The 19740-nt window shown below is 46.4% G+C and overlaps 1 long non-coding RNA gene across 1 annotated transcript; it reads right to left on the bottom strand.

The window, feature by feature from the left end:
• Positions 1 to 2087: 2087 nt before the first annotated feature.
• LOC119867714 lies at positions 2088 to 9485 on the bottom strand. Its single transcript, XR_005384439.1, has 4 exons — positions 9419 to 9485; positions 8185 to 8406; positions 5980 to 6083; positions 2088 to 4619 (listed from the first exon to the last, which is right to left on the bottom strand). It is a non-coding gene; the product is annotated as an uncharacterized LOC119867714 (long non-coding RNA).
• Positions 9486 to 19740: the final 10255 nt, after the last annotated feature.

The raw sequence follows: 19740 nt of genomic DNA, 5'->3' as shown, positions 1-19740 counted from the left end.
CTGTCGTCCTTCTCCCTAATCTCATAGTCATAATCAGAGAACGATACATCCTGAAAGCGGAGGAAAAAAAACCTTTATTCGCCTCCCACGAGGCGCGGCGTGGGCAGCGGCGGGACCTGGCACAAGCTCCAACTCTATTCTGGCCGCAGGAGGCCCAAGAGGTCAATGAAGGGTCTAGAGCCCCGGATTGGCCGGCTGCGGGCCAACCAGCCAATGGTATCCCTAAAGGCATCTTCTCACCAGTCACCAGGCGGAATACACAACAGTGGAAACTCGTACAGCTGCGCGTAGCTTTTGAGATTATCTGGAGTTTTAAAATGTCCTTTTTCTTCTCTCCAGAAGGAAGGGCTAAGCACCAGGAAAGGCGTCAGTGCGTAGACACTGGGGGTGCGGAGGGGGTGAAGGAAACAGAGGCTTTCTTCCTTCCAAAGCCAGAGGACTGTTCCAGGTGCTGGACTTGTGGGGGCCTAGGCTAGTGAAGGAGAGAGAGAGAGAGAGAGAGGAGGGGTAGAGAGAGACACAGAGACAGAGAGGGAGAGAGAAAGAGACAGACAGAGAGAGAGGAGGGGGAGAGGGCGGGAGGGGGAAGAGGAGAGGAGAGAGAGAGATACACAGAGACAAAGAGAGAAAGAGAGAGAGAAGAGGGAAGAGAGGGAATGCAGGGAAGAGTAGGGAAATTGATGAAGAAGGAAGCCAGACAGCAGCTGCAGTACGTAACACCTTATCATTCATTCAAAAACGACTGAGTTTTTGAGATACCAAGGAGAGGATGTGAGATGTGAACATCCCTTTCCTGGAGGAGTTGGCATCTAGTGGAAGATGGCATCCAACAAAGACTTTCTAGTTGGGATTCATGGTCTGCCAGTAGAGGGTCTACACCCACACAGTATTCCCGTCCCATGCCCCACAGACCCCAATCAGGTCACTAGATAGCTTTCTTCTAGAACAATCTTCTCAAGGCACATTTCTTAATATTTCCCCAAGTGCTTAAATGCTTCCTGGAAAGGCCTCCAAATCCCTTCTGGTCCACTTCAGGCCTACACTGGCCTGGTACAGCAGAGCTCACAGTCCTGAGGCCCACACTCCTCACCCACGTGGCTCTCTATTTCTGCCTCTAGAGTCTCGTTCTCCCTGAACGATTCTACATGTTCCCCATTTGCCGTGTTCTCAGACTTTCTGGACCCCCAAGGCTCTGGCCATTACTCTGTTCTGTCCTGTGTTATTGCTGTGTAGGTGCCATTATTGTACAACTTCGCAGAGACTGGAGTTTGCACCCCTGGAAGCAGATATTCACACTCTGTGATTCCTCTCTTCCTTAGGGTCAGCTATTGCTCTACACCCAGCAGTTGTTGGACAACCGAGTGAGAAAGCTTAGTGGGAGGCCACTCTCCAACTCTGTATATCTGTACATCTGCTTTGGGCCAGTCTCCCTGCAGATCACCTACCTTTGCTTCTCTGGGTCACAGTGTGAAAAATGCTACCCCCACCCAAGCCTCCCATGCATACCTGCTATAAGTGTGACCCGTTATATAGCACTGAGTCATTCAGGCAAAACATGCAAGGCATATCCTCTGGCCTGGCCTGGGTCATGGTGTCCATACCAGATCTAGTCCATGTGCGTAGGGGGGTGGGCAATGGGGCCAAGTTAGGGGGACTCGTACTGGAAGACTGGAAGTCACCCCTGCTAACTGGATGGGGTGGCGGGGGGGCCAACAGATCTTACCAGAGGCAGAGCCTTGTTGGTGTCAGTGCTGTTGATGTGCAATCCCATGTCCCCTTGGTCCTAGCAGGTAGACAACTTCCTACAAGGTAACAAGTCTCCAGGTGCCTAACTTTATTCTTCTCCATCTCAGAGCTTTCTCTAACACTGATGATGAACAGTAGAAGCGCAGGGGAGTTGACACCCCTAGGGGCAACTTTTACCCAAAGGGGGATGGGAGGGGTGGGTAAGTAGCCCAGGCCACCCACCTCTGCCAGGAGGATTCTGAGAGTAGGGGTGGGATTGGGCCTGGTGGCCAGTACAATAACCAACCAGTTAACATACACCCTTTCTGCCACATTTCATTTAGTTGACTTTTTTCCCTTTATTTACTTCTGAACTGGGGTTTCCTGGGGTCACTTCCCAAGTAGACTACCTGAACCCAAGTCCTTGACTCAAAAGCCAACTTTTGGGGAACCTGGGCCAAGAGATGGAATTAGGTAGCAATCTTATTGCACATCATATCTACCAGGGTGAACAATCTTTTCTGGAGAACTGCACTCGGTCATATACACCTGTTTCTCTACTGAGAAACTTTTGTGTTATTTTCTTTTCCGTGAACTAATAATTCATGTCCTTGGCTCATGTTCTTCATAGGTTGTTTTCTATTTTAGGGAGATTGGCTCTTTCTCTAAGATAGGAGTTGTATATATATATATTTTTCCCATTTTATCATTTAGTCTTTGCCAAAGGGTCTGTTTGTACCAACTCACATTGCCTGTCATAGATTCTGGTTCCACAGTAAATATTTGTGGAGGAAACAGCTCTGTGTGGGAAAGAAATGTCTCTGGAGCAAGTAGGCTAGGGGGTGCTGCTCTGTGCCTTACAGTCACTGCAGAAACCCAAGTCAGCAGCAGAGAATCAGCACCCTCCTCCCAGTAGCCCAGCTCAGTGCACTGTCCTCGCATAGAGGCAGATACAGGCTGTCTTTTATTGGCCCAGGAGGGACTTTCTTATGACACAGGATCTATCTGCTCCAGAGTTCTTTTCAGGTTCTCAACTGCTGCGGCAGGGGCACAGATCTCCATTTGCAACCAAAGAGGCTGCCTTGCTTGGCTGGCAGGCTCTCTCATTGGAGGTGGCTTCCCCGGGCTTGGGGCTGGGGACACAAGTGGGGAACATGCCCTCCAGGCGGATCCTGCCATCTTCATAACGCTTCATTTCAATATGAAGTTCTATCAGAGCCCAGCGCTGCAGAAGGTCTATGAGCCTGCCATCTGGGGAGCCTCTTGCATTGGGGAGGTTCCCAGCAGGCATCAGTCAGCACACTCACATTGGATAATTCAAGAAGGGTCTCCCTAAGGAGCTGTTTACAAAAAGGTAGGATGGAGCTATACCCCAGGCCCAGGAATGCTGGAGCTGTTACCACCAGCCCTAACCCCAAATAGATAAGGAGAAGAGACTATTGTGAAGATCTAAAAGAACAGAGTCATGTAGAGAGTGCTCCTTTCAGAGGAGCTGTGACCTTTGAAGGGGAATGTGTAGCCAGCTACAGGAGCCCTGCAAGGGGAGAGCCCGGGAGAATAAGTTCCCAGACTTCTCTCTCCTCTCTCCCCCTTCCATCATTTGCTATGGCTGCCCATTGACCAAATCCAGCTAGAAGCTCAGGGAGCCCTGAGAAGGGGACATGTCTAACAGCTGGATATGGGCCTGGTCTCAGTGTTCTGTTGAACATAGCAATTTCACACAGCAGCATCAGACAAGAGCATTTTGTCTTACGATGGATTGAGATGAAAACAAGACCCTCAACAGCAGTGTATGAACGTGGAGGAAAACATGAGTGTGTCCACTCCACAGCTGGGACCAAATATCCCCCTCTGAGAGAGAGGCTTTGAGAGACTGCTGTGCTTTCTTCATCAGTTACTGCTGTAGCCTCCCTAGATCTAGTCTTCCTCCTACATAAGACCTATTAAGATACCTGTCTACAGAATTACACGTGCCCCACCTCCCCGGCAGCATCCAACCCAGAGCAAAGCCCCCCTTCCATAAGCCCTCCCTCAAATTCCCTACACAAGCCCAAATTCTATGCCAAGTCCTCTCTGACACCTCTCAGACACTCTGACTTCCTGAGATACCGCAGTCCCACTTGACGCACATTCCCCCTCGCTGCCACGGGGAATAAACACCACTTGCCCAGGTGCAGCTGTGTTCCTGGGGGCCTTTGGCTGGTTTTCTTATCCTTCCTATCCCTGCCCTTCAACTCCCCTGCTCAGACCCAGGAGGAAGTGCTTTACTGATATGTTTGCGATTGCGATGGCGTCCGAGGGAGTTCTCAAAGTCATCGCAGAAACAGTTGGAAGGAGATGGAGGCAGTTCCTAGTGAGCAGCCAGGAGTGCTCCAAGGTGGATTTGGAGCATGAACTCAGCATTTGCCCCCAGGTCCCTCGGAGAAATGAGCAGAAGCCCCGGAGACCACAGGCTGAGATGGCAGAGAATATAGTCAGAAGGAGGCAGGGGCATAGATGTCTCTCGGAACTGCCAGACTGGCTCTTTGTTATAATCCATCCTTCCATTCGTCCCCTTATTCACTCTTCCGTATGTATTTCAATCTTTATTCATTTTTTTGTTTCATGCCTTTTAAAGTAAGCGGCAGAGATATCAGTGCACTTTCCCCTGGATACTGGAGCACACCTGTCAAGTAGAATACAGTGGTGAAATGTTCAAGGCACCAATACAGTATTTGAAATATGTGTAGGAGTAACGTTCAGTTGTATGCTCTAAAATGATTAGTGTAGGGGTGCCTGGGTGGCTCAGGTGATTAAGTGTCTGCCTTCAGCTCATGATCCCGAGGTCCTGGGATTGAGCCCGGAGTCAGACTCCCAGTTCTTCCTGCTTATGTTCACGTGCTCTCTTTCTCTCTCTGTCAAATAAATAAATAAATAAATAAATAAATAAAATGTTTAAAAAATAATCAGTGGTTTATTTTTATCTGGGTATCCATAGCTCCTAAATTCTTGGCCATTCCTAACACTATTGACAGTCTGGCTCTGGGTACCTGACCACTCCAATAGGGCTCATGGAAGCAGGAGGTCTCTGGAACTGCCTTGCAGGACAGCCTGAGGCTGGACAAGCCCTGCTTGTGCTACATTCTGTTCATTCTCTGGCACCTGCTGGGAGAAGTGTTCCACAGGAAGGGACTGGATGTTCTTGAGGACCTACCTGTAGGATGGGGGAGCCCACAAGCCACTGGAAGAGGGATTGGCATAAAATCATAAGATTGCAAAAGACTGAAGACAGGCATGGGGTTGAGTCCAGAGACACAATAAAATAGAAGAATGGGCATTGCATTACGGAGGACTGAGGAAGTACAGGCTAGCTCAGAATGTAAACATCTGCCCTGCCTGTCAGCAGGATGGGATAGCAGAGGTGTTTGCTAAAGCCAACTACATGGTGACTGGGAAATATTATTTCTCCCAATATCATGCTGCAGTCACAAAGACACCAACAAGCCCCTTCTCTGAGTGCTTCGTGCTTTCTTACTCACTGGGAAACTTGGTCTGTAATATTAACAGTCTACCAAAAAGCTTCGTGCCTGAAATCATATCAATAAAAATGAAACACGGGCAGCCCGGGTGGCTCAGCGGTTTAGCGCCGCCTTCAGCCCAGGGCCTGATCCTGGAGACCCAGGATAGAGTCCCACATCAGGCTCACTGCGTGGAGCCTGCTTCTCCCTCTGCCTGTGTCTCTGCCTCTCTATCTCTCTCTGTGTCTTTCATGAGTAAATAAATAATAAAATCTTTAAAAATAAATAAATAAATAAGTAAAAATGAAACATTCCATCCTTGCCTGGAGGATCCACATTAGTTTGACAGGAGGTAGCAGCCTGATTTCCAAACTCCATGCTAAAGTTCAGGCAAGGGCTCCAGGAGGCATGTCCACCGCTCCCCCACCACCCCATGCTGCATCATATACACACCAGAGCCCCAGGCTTGTTGATAAGCTCAAGGTGTTCTTGGCCCTGGGGAACCTTGATGACAAGGTGAACGTCACCAAATTCCTCTGCTGTCATTTGCATTCGGGGTATTTAAGGATGGGCTCCAAGGCTGGAGAAAGTGAGGAAACTTTTGCAAACACTGCCTCCCTGAAGGACTGTTGCTGTTTCTATATATTCTAGGACACGGAAGGCATATACTTGCTTAGACTCTTGTGAGTGGCTGTAACAAGTATATTCCAACATGCCAGGGGCTCAATTCAACAGTAATTAATAATGTTGTGCTCACATAATTGTCAATGCAGTTGCTCCTAGTTGGCAAGTAGGTTTTATCGGTGTGACCCCTTTCATCTGTGAGTTCCCATCCCTGACAGCAGAGTCCTCCACCTGTGGCTAGAAAGAAGAAAGAGAAAGTGGTCATCTCCTAAAGGCTTTGGCTCAGAAGTGACACGCTTTATTGCTACCATGCTCTATTGCTGAGAATCAGTCCATCCCCCTCCCGCCCATGCAAGAGATGCTGGGAAATGTATTCCCCCACTGGACCGCTCATTACTAGTGATAATGCTACACTCTGGAAGGTGGACAGGTGGATGGGTTCCTTGGCCTCAGTGAGGAAAGCTGTTGTTATTCAAAGCACACCTAAGAAACAAGCCCCACTTTCTAGATTAACTACAATGGGGAACACAAATGAACCTTGCAGACAATCTCTTCTTTGTCTCTCTTTTTAAAAAGATTTTACTTATTTCTTCATGAGAGACACACAGAGAGAAAGGCAGACATAGGCAGAGGGAGAAGCAGGCTCCCTGCAGAAAGTCCAATGTGGACTCAACCCCGGGCCCCCAGGATCACTCCCTGAGTCAAAGACAGACGGAAAAAAAAAAAAAAAAAAGGCAAATGCTCAACCACTGAGCCACCCAGGTGCCCCCAGTCTCTTCTGCCTTGTTTTTGTGTTTGTCTGTTTGTTTGTGGGCTATTGTCAGCTAAGAGAGAGGTACTGTTCAGAAACATTGGTCTCCGCTCCAGGGATGGCAATTTCTAACTGACATCAAGAGTCAGAGAACTTGCACAGACTCATCCCTGCACTGAACGAAGCACATACCTTTAGACCCTATTTCTGTTTGTTTTAAAAATAGACTGTATGTGAGGCCAATTTGTGGAATCCGAGAAGTTTGACTTCAGGATATCCAGTCTCCTCGGTGTACTCAGTTTCAGATGCCCAGGGCCTGCTGACTTTTTAACCCTATGCTTATCTGTAAGATGAAGCCTCTAGTATTTCGCATTTCCATACTTGAGGGGAACTGGAGTCAGTGCCTGAAAGACAGTGGTAGATGCCCAAGCCACTGATTGAAAAAAAAGAGAAAGAAAAGAAAAGAAAAGAAAAGAAAAGAAAGAAAGAAAGAAAGAAAGAAAGAAAGAAAGAAAGAAAGAAAGAAAGAAAAGGAGAGAGAGAAGGGGAGATCATCATTACTTTCCTTAAAAACTCATTTGCTTTACTTTTTTTTTTAAGATTTTATTTATTTATCCATAAGAGACACAGAGAGAAGAGAGAGAGAGAGAGAGAGAGAGGCAGAGACATAGGCAGAGGGAGAAGCAGGTTCCCTGTAAGGAGCCCGATGTGGGACTCGATTCCAGATCCTGGATCCCAGGATCAGGCCCCGAGCTGAAGGCAGACATTCAATGGCTGAGCCACCCAGGTGTCCCTGCTCTACTTTTTTTATATTGCCTTTGAAATCTGTGATTTCTAATCATTGAATAAAAGGCTATGTCTCTTATTAAAAAGACTTCAGGAGGGGCACCTGGGTGGCTCAGTCAGTTAAGTGTCCAACCCTTGATTTCAGCTCGGGTCATGGCTCGGGTCATGACAGGGTCGTGGGATCAAGTCTCACATTGGGAATCCCTGCTCAGTGGGGAGTCTGCTTCTCACTCCCTCTTCATCTCCCCCATGCCCATTCCCTAGCTAGTGTGCTTACTCTCTCTCTCTAAAATAAATGAATCTTTAAAAAAAAATAAAAAAAAATAAATAGACTTCAGGAAATAGTGGGCAGGTTAGGAACAGATTTCCAGGTGCAAGGGAGTCTTCTCACCCCTGGGGTTATCCTTCATAACCAGATCCTGCCCTGGAGTTAAGCCTGTTTTCCCTGTGTGGGGAGGGCCAGGGCCCTGGGTCTTTGGGTTCCACCCCATCATCATGCTCAGCAAGATGATTAAGCTGCTCTGATTCACAAAATAGGAACCTCAGACATAGCCAAAATAGATCCCCAACGGATCAGTGGCAAGGATTTACCATTTTTTAAAAATTTACCATTCTTATATCTAAAAAAATAATAATGGTAATAACACCAACTCCACACTGGATGTATGCGTATTAGACTGTTTTCTATTGTAATCATGCCTCCAAACAAAAACCAAACATCTTAGGAGATTATATCAATATTTATTTTCTCCTTCATGGTGAGCAGGTGACTGCGGTAAAGCTGGTCCGGGGTGCACTTACTTGAGATTCACTGACTAGGTTGGACTCCACGCTGGAGGGAGAGTTCCAGTCAGCTGAGAAGTCTCTTTTGTTTGAGACCAGACCCACAAGGCATGTGCAACTCCCACTCCTGGCAGGTGGCAGAGGCTAAGGGGCCAAGTCAAACTATGAAAGCACATTTAGAGTCCTGGTCCATTTCACTGATATTCCACTGGCCAAGCCCCAAGTTAGGGAGGTGGGGCACTGCAAAGACACATGGTTGACAACAGGAGAATTAGGAGCAGTGATCCTATCCACCACAGGAGAGAGCCCTGACCACAGAAGTAGCATGTACCAAACACAGAACGGGCACATGGAATCCCAATCCCACCAAAAGAAACTCAGTTGAATTATTCTTCTCCTAGTGGCTGCCGTCTACACATCTGCTCAAGCCCAAACTGGAAAGTCATCCCTGCTTCTCTCCTCCCCTCACTACCAGCGTCTAACTCCCCAGCATCTAACCCACCAGCAAGTCCTATCAGCTCTGCTTCCAAAGAAAACCTATATTTACATTCTGGGACTCCATGGTTCCCACTATGGCCCAAGCCTGCACCATCATCTCTGGCATAGCCAGCTGCAACCGTCTCCTGAATAGTCTCTCTCCTCCACAGTTAACCCTGCCCCGTGGCTCTGCTCCTCACAGGGAGGAAGGTCACCGTGGCAGGCTCCCCCTGTACCTGCCAGTGGTCCTCCTGTCGGAGCAGGCAGAGAAGCTCTAACAGGATGCCTGGAGGCCAGCAAGGAGGAGGTGGTGGCCAGCTGCGGGGAAGGTCCAGGCCTGTCCTGGCAGCACTCCACCACCAGAGGAGCCGGATCACACCAGACTGGCCCCAGGTGGCAGAGCCACCACAGGAAATCCCTGAGCAGGTTAGGAAGAAAAAGCCAGAAACCCTGCTTCCAGCCTCAAGTAATAAATATTCTGCCCCCTAGTTAACAACTGTCAGTAATAGAAACCACAAACCCGGGGGCAGCAGCTTGCTCTCTCTCTCTCTCTCTGCCTGCTCCCACGTCTGGAGATTGTACTTTACTTTTTGCTTTAAAAAACTTTCCCACTTGTTCTCTGTGCTGCGCATCTGCCCTGGAGTTCCTTCTCATGACAAGAACAAGAACCTGTGGTGATTCCTTTAGGTCTGGCTGGGTCTAGGCACCAGGGCCCTGGGGTCTCCTCAGCTCGCCAGGCAACACTTGCAGCTTAAATCAGATCCAAATTCCTTACCATTTTTCAGAGCGTGCTTCCCCCACTGAAGTGTGGATCTCAATGCCCCTGGGGCGTGGCATCTTACTAAACTTTACCCGGGCTGGGTAAATCTTGAGACTTGGCAATTTTAATGAGCTTGGCGCTTTGTTCCCAGTGGAACACCCTCTGTGATCCTGCACCGCCCCCCCCCCACTTCCTCTACAGCCACATCCCTCCAAAGGCCTTCTGTCAATTCGTTCCCCTCGCCAAATCCCTCCTGCTCCAAGGACTCCCCCCTCTGCCTGCAGGCTCTCCTCTCAGCTCTGCACCTGGCTCACCCCTTCTCATCACTCCAGTCTCAGCTCAGATCAGCCATCACTTCCTCAAACAGGCTCCTCACCTCCTCATCTGGCTTGAGAGTTTCTTGCTTGAGAGTTTCTTGCTTGAGAGTAAGAATCAATAAGGTCTCCATAGGTTGCCAAATGTTCCCTGAGGGATGCAAATCATCCTCAATCCCCAGTTGAGAGCCCCTGCTCTGTCTTACCACGATTTTATTCCCTCCAGACATCTTGTTTATTTGTTTATTTTCTCTGTAGAGTGTGAGCTCTGCATGTGTCTCTATCACCTCTTTCCCTGGTGCTTTGAACAGATACCTGATTACAGGTGTCTTGTAAATATTTGTGGAATGGACCAAGGAATGAATGGATTTTTTCTTCCCCTCAAATAAATTCTCAAAGTTTTGTGCCATTGAATTATAAACAGTGTACTAGGAAGATTCTCATGCCATTTTTCAGCACATTTAAAACATTTTTATTAAGGAAAATTTCAAGCATACATAGAAACAGAGAAAAATTGTATAATGAATTCCTCAAGTGTCCATCCTCCGCTTCAGCAACTCCAATGTTTTGCTGGATAGAAAATAGTACATCCCTCTTCTCTTACTTTTCTCTCCACACACTATTCAATTTTATCTATAAGGTTAAATCTTTAATACTTAAGGACTCTTAAGGACTTTTTTTTTTTAAACATAACCACAATGCCTTTTTCATGCCTAAGAAAAGTTAAGACTACTGTAATTTCTTTGAGTCGTCTGAATCCAGTCATATGTAACTTTCTGCAAACGTCTCAAAAATATATTTTTACAGTTGGCTTCTTCAGATTGGGGTCCAAACAAGGTCAGATCATTGCCATTAAATGTGCATCACATCCAATGGTGTGTGGGACTGGGGATGAACTTGGCTTTACTCCTAACTACTGCCTTGCTCTTGCTCTTTTACAGGCACTCTGCTAATGTCTTCTAAATGCACTATTTCACGTAATCCTCAGATCACCACTTTTAAATAGTAAAAGGTGAGCTCATTCTACTCCAAAGAGACATCTGAGGCTCAGAGACAAGTAAGCTGCCCCAGGTCACTGACAGATGGAGACACTGCTTAGATATAAAGCCAAATGTCTTATCCCAGAGTTTCTACTTATAACTGGTGATGTGGGAATGTTGGGATTTGAAGCAAATGGTCCAGAAAGAATTCTTGAGACGTCTTCAGTGTAAAAATAAAAAGGTGGTTTTATTAAAGCATGGGGACAGGACCTGTGGGCAGGAAGAGGTGCCTTGGGATTGTGACAGTTGACTGATTACTTTCAAATTGGGAAGGGGTTAGAGACAGTGTAAGTCATTAAGGGGCTGGCTATTGTTAGGAAAAAGTCATTTATTACCCTTTAGTAAAAACTCAGCCATGAGACCCTTGAAATGTGGATCAATGAGTCATGCTTGGAGGATGATTGCCAACATATATCTTGGGGGCAGGGGTTAGCAATAAAGGAAATATAGAGGAATTTTTATATATTAAAGAAGACTTACAGGATCCTGGAGGTTGGGATAATGTTAAGCTATCATTGCCTTTGTCCCTCAGGAAAGTATTAGCACCAAGGCAGTTGAGTCCCTAGGGGAAGGTCACTCAGCTTATTTTAAGGACTTGTCATTGGGTTGTAAGTAGTAAGGAAATACAATTTTTTCTTTTGCCTTTGTTTCCCACATCAACTCTCATGCTGTTTTGAATCTACATAATAGAGAAAATAGTAGACAATCACTTAGGTTGTAGATATAATAACACAAATAGAGGAAAACATTTTGAAGGAAACATTTTGACTTTATGAAAGTAACGCAGAAATGCATTATGCCACCTGTTATTTGTTGATCATTATGTACATGATGTAAGTGTATTTCCACTATCCTATAAACTCTGTGCTTGGGCACCTGGGTGGTTCTATTGGTTAAGCATCTGCCCTCAGCTCAGGTCATGATCCCCGGGTCCTTGGATTGAGCACCAGGGCCCTCTGCTCAGCTGGGGTGGGTGGGTGGCTGCTTCTCCATCTCTCTCTGTCCCTCCCCCTGCTTGTGCACACACACACACTCTCTAATAAATAAACAAAATCTTAAAAATAAAAATAAATTCTATGTTTAATCTCCAAAAATGACCAGCAGAAGAATTCAAAAACCATATGTCCAGTGAATGTGTATCATTCAGTACAGGTCAGATTAATTTATGGGGGGCAGCCTGGGTAGCTCAGGGGTTTAGCGCCACCTTCAGCCCAGGGCCTGATCCTGGAGACCGGGGATTGAGTCCCACGTCGGGCTCCCTGCATGAAGCCTGCTTCTCCCTCTGCCTGTGTCTCTGCCTCTCTTTCTCTCTCTCTCTGTATCTCATAAATAAATAAATAAAAATCTTAAAAAAAAAAAAAAGATTAATTTATAGGTAAATTCTCACTGAATCCTAAAGTTTGATATTTGAAAAGAATGATAAAACTTGGCTGTGTTAGTTGCCCACACAGTGCAGAAAGCCTTTCAACTTCATCCTTCAGTGGCAGCCATCAGATCTCTGGTTAAACATTCCCCAAATGAGCAGCTCACTACCTTACAAAATGAACAGGGCTAATTGTGAGAAAGCTTTTCTCACACAGTACAAAATCTGCCTCCTCGTACCTTTTTTTTTTCCTTTAAAGATTCCATCAATTCTAAACTAAAAAAAAAAAAAAAAAGATTCCATCAATTTATTCATGACAGACACAGAAAAGTAGAGACACAGGCAGACAGAGAAGCAGGCTCTCGAAGGAGCTCAATGCAGGGCTCAATCCTGGACCCCCAGGATCATGCCCTGAGCCAAAGGCAGATACTCAACCACTGAGCCACCAAATGTTCCCTCCTCACACCTTTCTTTCACCTTTTAGTTATAGCTCTGTTCTGTGGAGCTAAACAAAATTAATCCGATCCCTCAAACAGTACAGCTCCCAATGTTGATTACAGTAATAAACTCTCTCATTTTCTCCTGTTACTCACATTTATGGAGCACTCGCTTAAGGCTTATACTAACTTACTTGTTCCTCCTCATCAGAATCTTATGAGTTCTGGGCTACTGTCCCAGGCTTGCAGATGGGGAGACAACTCAAAACCTCCCCAACCACTCCCTCCTCCTCTGCCCTTTATCTTTCCTTCATGCTTAATTTTTCTCCATAACTTATAGGTCACCTTCGGATATGCTATGATGTTTACTACTTGTTTATTTTTTCTCTCCCTGTCACTAGAATGCCAACTCCATGAGGGCAGATGTCTGTCCAGTTTGGAGTACTGCTCTGTCCTTTTGTCTCTGTGTCTGAGCTCTGACAGGATTGCACTCTTGGCCTGTTACTCAGAATAACTACAGGAAGGATTTAATGAAACTAAAATAGAGTAAAGCTCCAGCAGTCTTGACATCCCCAGCCCAAATGTTTCTCTTCATTTTGTTACGTACAACATATGTTCCGTTTTAATCCATAGTATTTCAGGTTGAAATAAAAGTAGGAATTATTATCCAGCCGGGTTGTTGTTAGGAGAAAATGAGACAGCATTGATAAACATTGTAAAACGTATCAACAAGAAAACCACGGGCCCCAAATGAACACATTTAGGCCAAGTCATCAAACCAGGGCTTTTTACCTCACCCAACTTCTCTGTCAATCTCCCAGAAATGCAGTCTTTACAGGTCAGTTAGGAGCTTTCTGGTCCGCACCAGGGAGGTGCTCTGCCACCTGGGCCCCCTCCCACCCCCCCCACCCCACTCCTAGAGAAAGGTGACTTTGCCAGAAAAGAGCTTTCCTTTTCTTTTGCTAATAACCTCTTTGCCCCACCCTCCTTCCTACACTGCCCTTCCGAGCTGGATGGGATGCTGCCCCGTTCACAAGTCTCTTAAAAGAACCAATTAGATCTTCAAATGTACTTAGTTGAATTTGTATTGTTCAACTGATGTGAAGTATCCTAACTACCATCCAGAAAGTTATGTTTTCCCTCCAATAACTTGCTTTCTCTCCTCCCCTTCTTCCACCTCTTGTTGCTTCTTCCGACGACCTCCCCGCTCTCTTTCCCCCCTGCCCCTTCCTCCTCGCCCGCCCTGCAAGGCCCTAGTCCCTCCCCTCCTCCCCTCCTCCCCGCTCCCTTCCCCTTCCATAACCCCACTAGTCCATCCACTCCGCCCTCCCCTCTCCACTCTGCCCTTCCTCCCCTCCCCTCCTCTCCCCTCTCATGCCCCGATATCCTCCCCCCCGTCAAACCATCCACTCAGGACCTCCGTCCTCCTCCCTCCCCCGCCTCCACAATCCTCGTCCCTCATCCCTCCCTCCTCCCTCCGTCCCTCCCCTTTCCTCCCCTCCCCCTCCCCCCGTCCCTTCCTCCCCTCCTCCGCCCCTCCCCTTCCCTCCTCCCAGCGCCTCTTCTCGGTTCGCGTCCCAGATGCTCGTCTTCAGCCTTCTCTGCCCCCTAGTGGCCGCCGCGTGGCCGCCCGCGCCCAGGGCCGGGGAACGAGCCACCTGCCCCCCCTGATGGAGGAGTGTCGGGTAAACGGACCAGCCGAGGGCTGCGCACAGTGGGATCCTAAGAGCTGAGAGATGTGGGGTTTTCCGGCAAGAACGCTGTGATAGAATCAGAAGATCCCGTGAATAGGTTTGAATGTTGTGGGCCGCAAACTCAGGATTTAATGTGGGGGCTCCCTGCCTCCCACAGTGGGGATGAAGAGATCTGACTTGTCGGGGGAGGTGAAGAGGCGCTGGCTCGGGACTGCCATCTGCGCGTCCTCCTGCACATCCCTGTGGCCCGGTTTCTCAGCGGGCAACGGCGAAAATTCGCTCTTCTCTTCTCTGGCATCCGGGCGAGGTGGGCCTCTGGGCCTGTCGGACACCTGCACATCTGGAGGAGCGGCTTTCTTTCCCTCCTCTGGTTCCAAGTCCTGTGGTTCCTATGTCTTTGTTCTAACACAACCTCACACTGGTTTGTTTTTTCACTGTGGGCCGCAGTAAGAAATTCATTTCATGTCGTGACTCACGGCCCACATTCTAATCCGTATGAACTGTATACCCTTGATGTGATGTGGGACAGGACCTGTGAGCAGACAGAGCTGCACTGTGCTTGTGATGAGTCACTGATCACATACCTTCTGGTTTGTGGGGGTGGGGTGGGGAGGGGTATGGGGGTGGGGGGTGTTTCTAGGGTGGCCTAAGCCTTTAAAGAATTTGGAAGTAAAACTTTTGGGACCTTGAGGAGGCTAGATTGCTGCTCAGTTCAAGTTTTTTCCTACTGATGTGGGAAACAAAGGCAGAAGGAAATGTAGATAAAATCGAACCTCCTTATAACCTGTCACCCATTGACAAATATTAGAAATAGAGTATAACATTCCTCCAGGATCCTGAGTCTTCTTTAACATATGAAAGTCCATTTGGAACTGCCCTATCTTTACTTCTCCCAACTCCAACATATTTAATCATTTGCTCCTCATAATCTGGGGACAGCAGCTCTTCCTGCCTACGGGTTCTGTCCTCGTACTTTAATAGAACCATTTTGCACCAAAGCCAAAGATGTCTCAAGAATTCTTTCTTGGCCACCAGCTCTGGTCTGCACCAAACCTCACCTATATTGCAAAAACAACATCACTACTGCCTATTAGAACATCAGTCTTGAGACTCTTCAGATGTCTAGCAGTGAGCCATGTGCTCAGGAGGCTATTGTAAATATGTCTTGGGGAGTGTTTACAGCCATCAGAGAAAGTGACAGTAATGAGAGCAAAGCTATGGTGGTAAAGCACTAAAGGAAGTCCACGAGGGTGCTGTCCAGGGTTACCATCTGCCAGCCTCAGGAATTCTACCTGGAGACTTCAAGCCGAGGCAAAGTCTGGCCTTGGTTTCTTTGTCTCCCATAACTCTTAAAATTCCACTCTGTTCATTTGCTTAAAAAAAATCTTGGTCACTTGATATGCTCAATATATTGATTTCACAACCTGGGAATAGCCCAGGACATGCAGGCTGAAAGCCTTGTTCTGTGATCATTATCTTAGGGCATAAACATTATGGCCCAGGTCCTGCAGGTTTCTGTTTTTCGAAGACAGAATTTTGAGACTCAAGAATTTTTCCTTCAAATTCTCATTTCTGATACAGATTTTTATTTATTTTTTTAAGATTTTATTTATTTATTCATGAGAGAGAGGGAGAGGCAGAGACACAGGCAGAGCTGGAGAAGCAGGCTCCATGCAGGGAGCCCAACATGGGACTCCATCTGGGGGCTCGATCTGGGGGCACGATCTAAGGGCTCGATCTAGGGGCTCCAGGATCAGGCCCTGAGCTGAAAGCAGTGCTAAACTGCTGAGCCATCCGGGCTGCCCGGATATGGGTTTTTAAACAAAATTTTGAAAGCTAAAAATGCACTTATTTTTCCTTAAGGCTTTTATTTATTCATGAGAGACACAGAGTCAGAGACATAGGCAGAGGTAGAACAGGCTCCCTGTGGGGACGCTGATGTGGAACTTGGTCCCAGGACCCCAGGATCATGACCTGAGCCAAAGGCAGACGCTGAATCACTGAGCCACCCAGGCATCCTTATTTTTCTTCATATCAATGTCATAAGAAGCTTTTCGTTCAGGGATGAGGCCAAGTGGAGAGTTTCCTGGTGCAAAAGGATATAAAACATGGGTTAGCATTTCTTAATATTGTCTTGCCTACCTCCCATTTACATCTATCAATCAATCGATACATCTACAAACCACACATCTATGAAAGTCATTATAGGCGTAAAGAAGGAACTGGGTTAGTCTTGTATTTCTTGCTAAGCGAAATAGATTTCCAAAATTCCATTTCAGTTGTCTCTTAGAAGGGCCTCTCTTGATTTAACTTGGCTGACACCATCTCCTCTGGAAAGTCACCTCTCTGAGCTCTATTATTTACTTTTGTAAGCCCACATGTGTGAAGAAAAAGATATTAATACCAAAGTTATTGAAGGGGCGTAGGTGTGGGAGAATAAGGTTGTGGTCCAGAAGACCTAAGCCCTTGTACTCTAGCTGCCAGTAACTGATTTTATACTCTGGGGTGTCAGATTGCTTTATTGGCCTAAATAATATTTTTCCTCATTTAACAAGAAGTTCTGAGTTAGGACATAGGGAGGGATCAATCCCTCCACAGCCAAGCCTCTCCTCCCTGCCCCTGCGGTCTTCAACACTAGAGAGGCAAGAAGACGAAAAACTGCATTTCTCAAGTTCTCATGCAGCTATGATTTGGGAGAGATTTAATTTTGGCAAAACAGGTGCACTCATGTGGGATTTAGAGGATAGAAATGAGGCAGGAGCTGCTATTTCTTGTTTCTAACGTTTCATTTTCCTGCGTCGTGTGAGCCTGAGTCCCCAGTGACACATCATTGATTTCCTGGGAACTGAGAGGCAGGCCAGAAGTACCTGTTTTGCTGGCACAGGCTTAGCAGGAGCCCCATGGTCCTGGAGCTGGCAGTGAGCAGGGCTTTCTGATGTTCACATTTCTTTGGCTGTGGCAATGGCACTGTAGTCCCAGTTCTAAAAGGGCCAGTAGCTCCCTTGGGGGCTCAGTTCTGCAGTATAGCATTGGGGAGTCAATTCTGATTTTCAGTGTAGACAAAACTTTGTAATAAATCCCTTCCTCTTTAGACAAGCTAAAGTACATTCTACTCTCTACAACTGAACCCTGACCAACTCATGGGACAATTTCTGGGTGTTTCACCAGGGACCAGATTCTTTCCAACTTTCTACTTTGCAGGCTTAGAAAGTTGGCTTAGCTCCCCCTCATGGTCACCAGATACCTGCAGTTGCCCTGAGATCACATCCAAGCATAGCAACGTCCAACAGAGAAATTGTTTTTATTTATTTATGATTAAAAACATTTTTTTAAGTCACCTTTACACCTAACATGGGGCTTGAGTTCACCACTCAGAGATCAAGAGTGGCACAATTGACCTAGGAAGCCAGCCAGACACCCTCAGAGGAATTCCTTTGTTTGTTTTGTTTTGTTACTTGAAGTATCCCTGAAGTCTAGAAAAGTGCCTGTCACTAGTAGATCAATAACTATTTTTAGAATTAACAAATGAATGAATGCATGAATGAATGAATGGGTCACTAGAACCACAAAAGGGCCTTTCTACTTTTCTGGGAAGAAGGATGTAGTAGCCTACCTTCCCTTTAAAAGAGAAATAATATTCTTCTAAAGCAAAACACCAGTTTGAATTTTTTTTTAATATTTTATTTATTTATTCATGAGAGACACACAGAGAGGCAGAGACACAGACAGAGGGAGAAGCAGACTCCATGCAGGGAGCCCGATGTGGGACTCGATTCTGAGTCTCCAGGATCATACCCTGAGCCGAAGGCGGAGCTAAACCACTGAGCCACGGGGGCTGCCCACCAGTTTGAATTTTTATATCCAAATACTTTTGTTTTGAATAAAGCAACTCAAACTCAATTAAGAAGGGAAGAGGGATCCCTGGGTGGCGCAGTGGTTTGGCGCCTGCCTTTGGCCCAGGGCGCGATCCTGGAGACCCGGGATCGAATCCCCTTCTCCTCTGCCTATGTCTCTGCCTCTCTCTCTTTCTCTCTCTGTGACTATCATAAATAAATAAAAAAAATTAAAAAAAAAAAAAAAAGAAGGGAAGAAAAAGGAATGTAGTATAGCATTATAAGGACATCGTAATAATATACTGGTGACTTGGGGACTCATGAACAGAGCTCCAACAAGACCCCCAGAGGGACTGGGAACCCATACAGAGGCAGGGGGTGGGCAGGCCTGGTGGCCTGGAAGTTAGAGGGAGCCCCTAGACACTTGTAGCTCTGGTAGGTTGCACATGTCCGTCTGCCTGCCCAAACCTGCGCTGCCCCAACAACATTCTGCAGATAGTTCCAATGCCAAGAGAGGAGCAATCACTTCTGTCCTCCCCAAAATGCCCTCCTCTAGCCCAGGGACCTGGCACTTTTTTTCTGTACGGTCAGTTTTGGGAGCCACGCAGTCTTCTGCTCTCACTGCTCCTGTGATGCAGCAGTAGATGAATGCGCATGGCCGTCCTGAAAAAACTTTATTTGAATTTCATATAATTTTGACATATCACAGAATATTATTCTTCCTTTCACTTACATTCAACTGTCTAAAAATATAAAATATAAAAAAGAAAATATATAAAAAAAGAAAAATATAAAAAAGAAAAAAGTTAAGGGCAGTACAAAACAGGATGGGCAATATATTGCCTGCCAATGATATTTGCTGACCTTTGCTTTAATCTAATGACTTAGGTGGTTGAGATCTTTTCTTAGGTCTGGTTTTCAAGTTTTGCAACACTATTGGGAAGTGAGTTGCTCAAATAAAGGGAAAGTTAGTGAAAGGACTGACCTTTAATCATAGCCCGACTCTTCGTTAAAGTGCTTTATTTTTAAACAAAGCATTGAAAATCCTACTAACGAACCAGCCAAAATATCACTCTTATATAAGTGAATCATTAGTCTCTCTCTACTTGGGATATGGTGTGAGTTTTATATGCTGTATGCTTACATCTTAAAAAGGAAAGCTTTTTAATTGAATGGAATATTTGTAATTTTTCCCTGTGACGTGTATGTTGTAATCCTTAGGCACTTCTATAAATACATCTAAAATGCAAACGTGTTACACTAGAATTTTTATAATTGGGACTGCATACTTGAAAGACTTGGTCCAAAGGGTACATTCTAATGAGAAGGCTCATTTACATATTGATTAAAACAGTTTTGGGGAGTAGATTTGAATACTGTGATCATAGCTGGAGGGATGTTAGATTCATCCCTTCCCTTCTCTTGCGCTTCTTGTGTTACAGGAACATCTCCCAGGCTCCCTTGCTCTCTGGTTTCTGCGTAGGTTTAGCCAATGAGAGAACTGAGGAAAGATTGGCCAGCCCGAGGAAGGCAGAAACCAAGAAATTTCTCCTCCTTATCTGCTTCCTGCAGCATTTCTGCCCTTGCTACTGCCAGATCCTATCCTCTGGCTTCCTGGCTGCTCTGCTCCTTTTCCTAGGCATCCTCTGTCCTCAT

Source organism: Canis lupus, chromosome 35 (assembly GCF_011100685.1).
Source record: "Canis lupus familiaris isolate Mischka breed German Shepherd chromosome 35, alternate assembly UU_Cfam_GSD_1.0, whole genome shotgun sequence".
Classification (NCBI taxonomy): domain Eukaryota; kingdom Metazoa; phylum Chordata; class Mammalia; order Carnivora; family Canidae; genus Canis; species Canis lupus.
The sequence above is the reverse complement of the archived record's forward strand: the minus strand, read 5'-3'. Positions and strand labels throughout refer to the sequence as shown.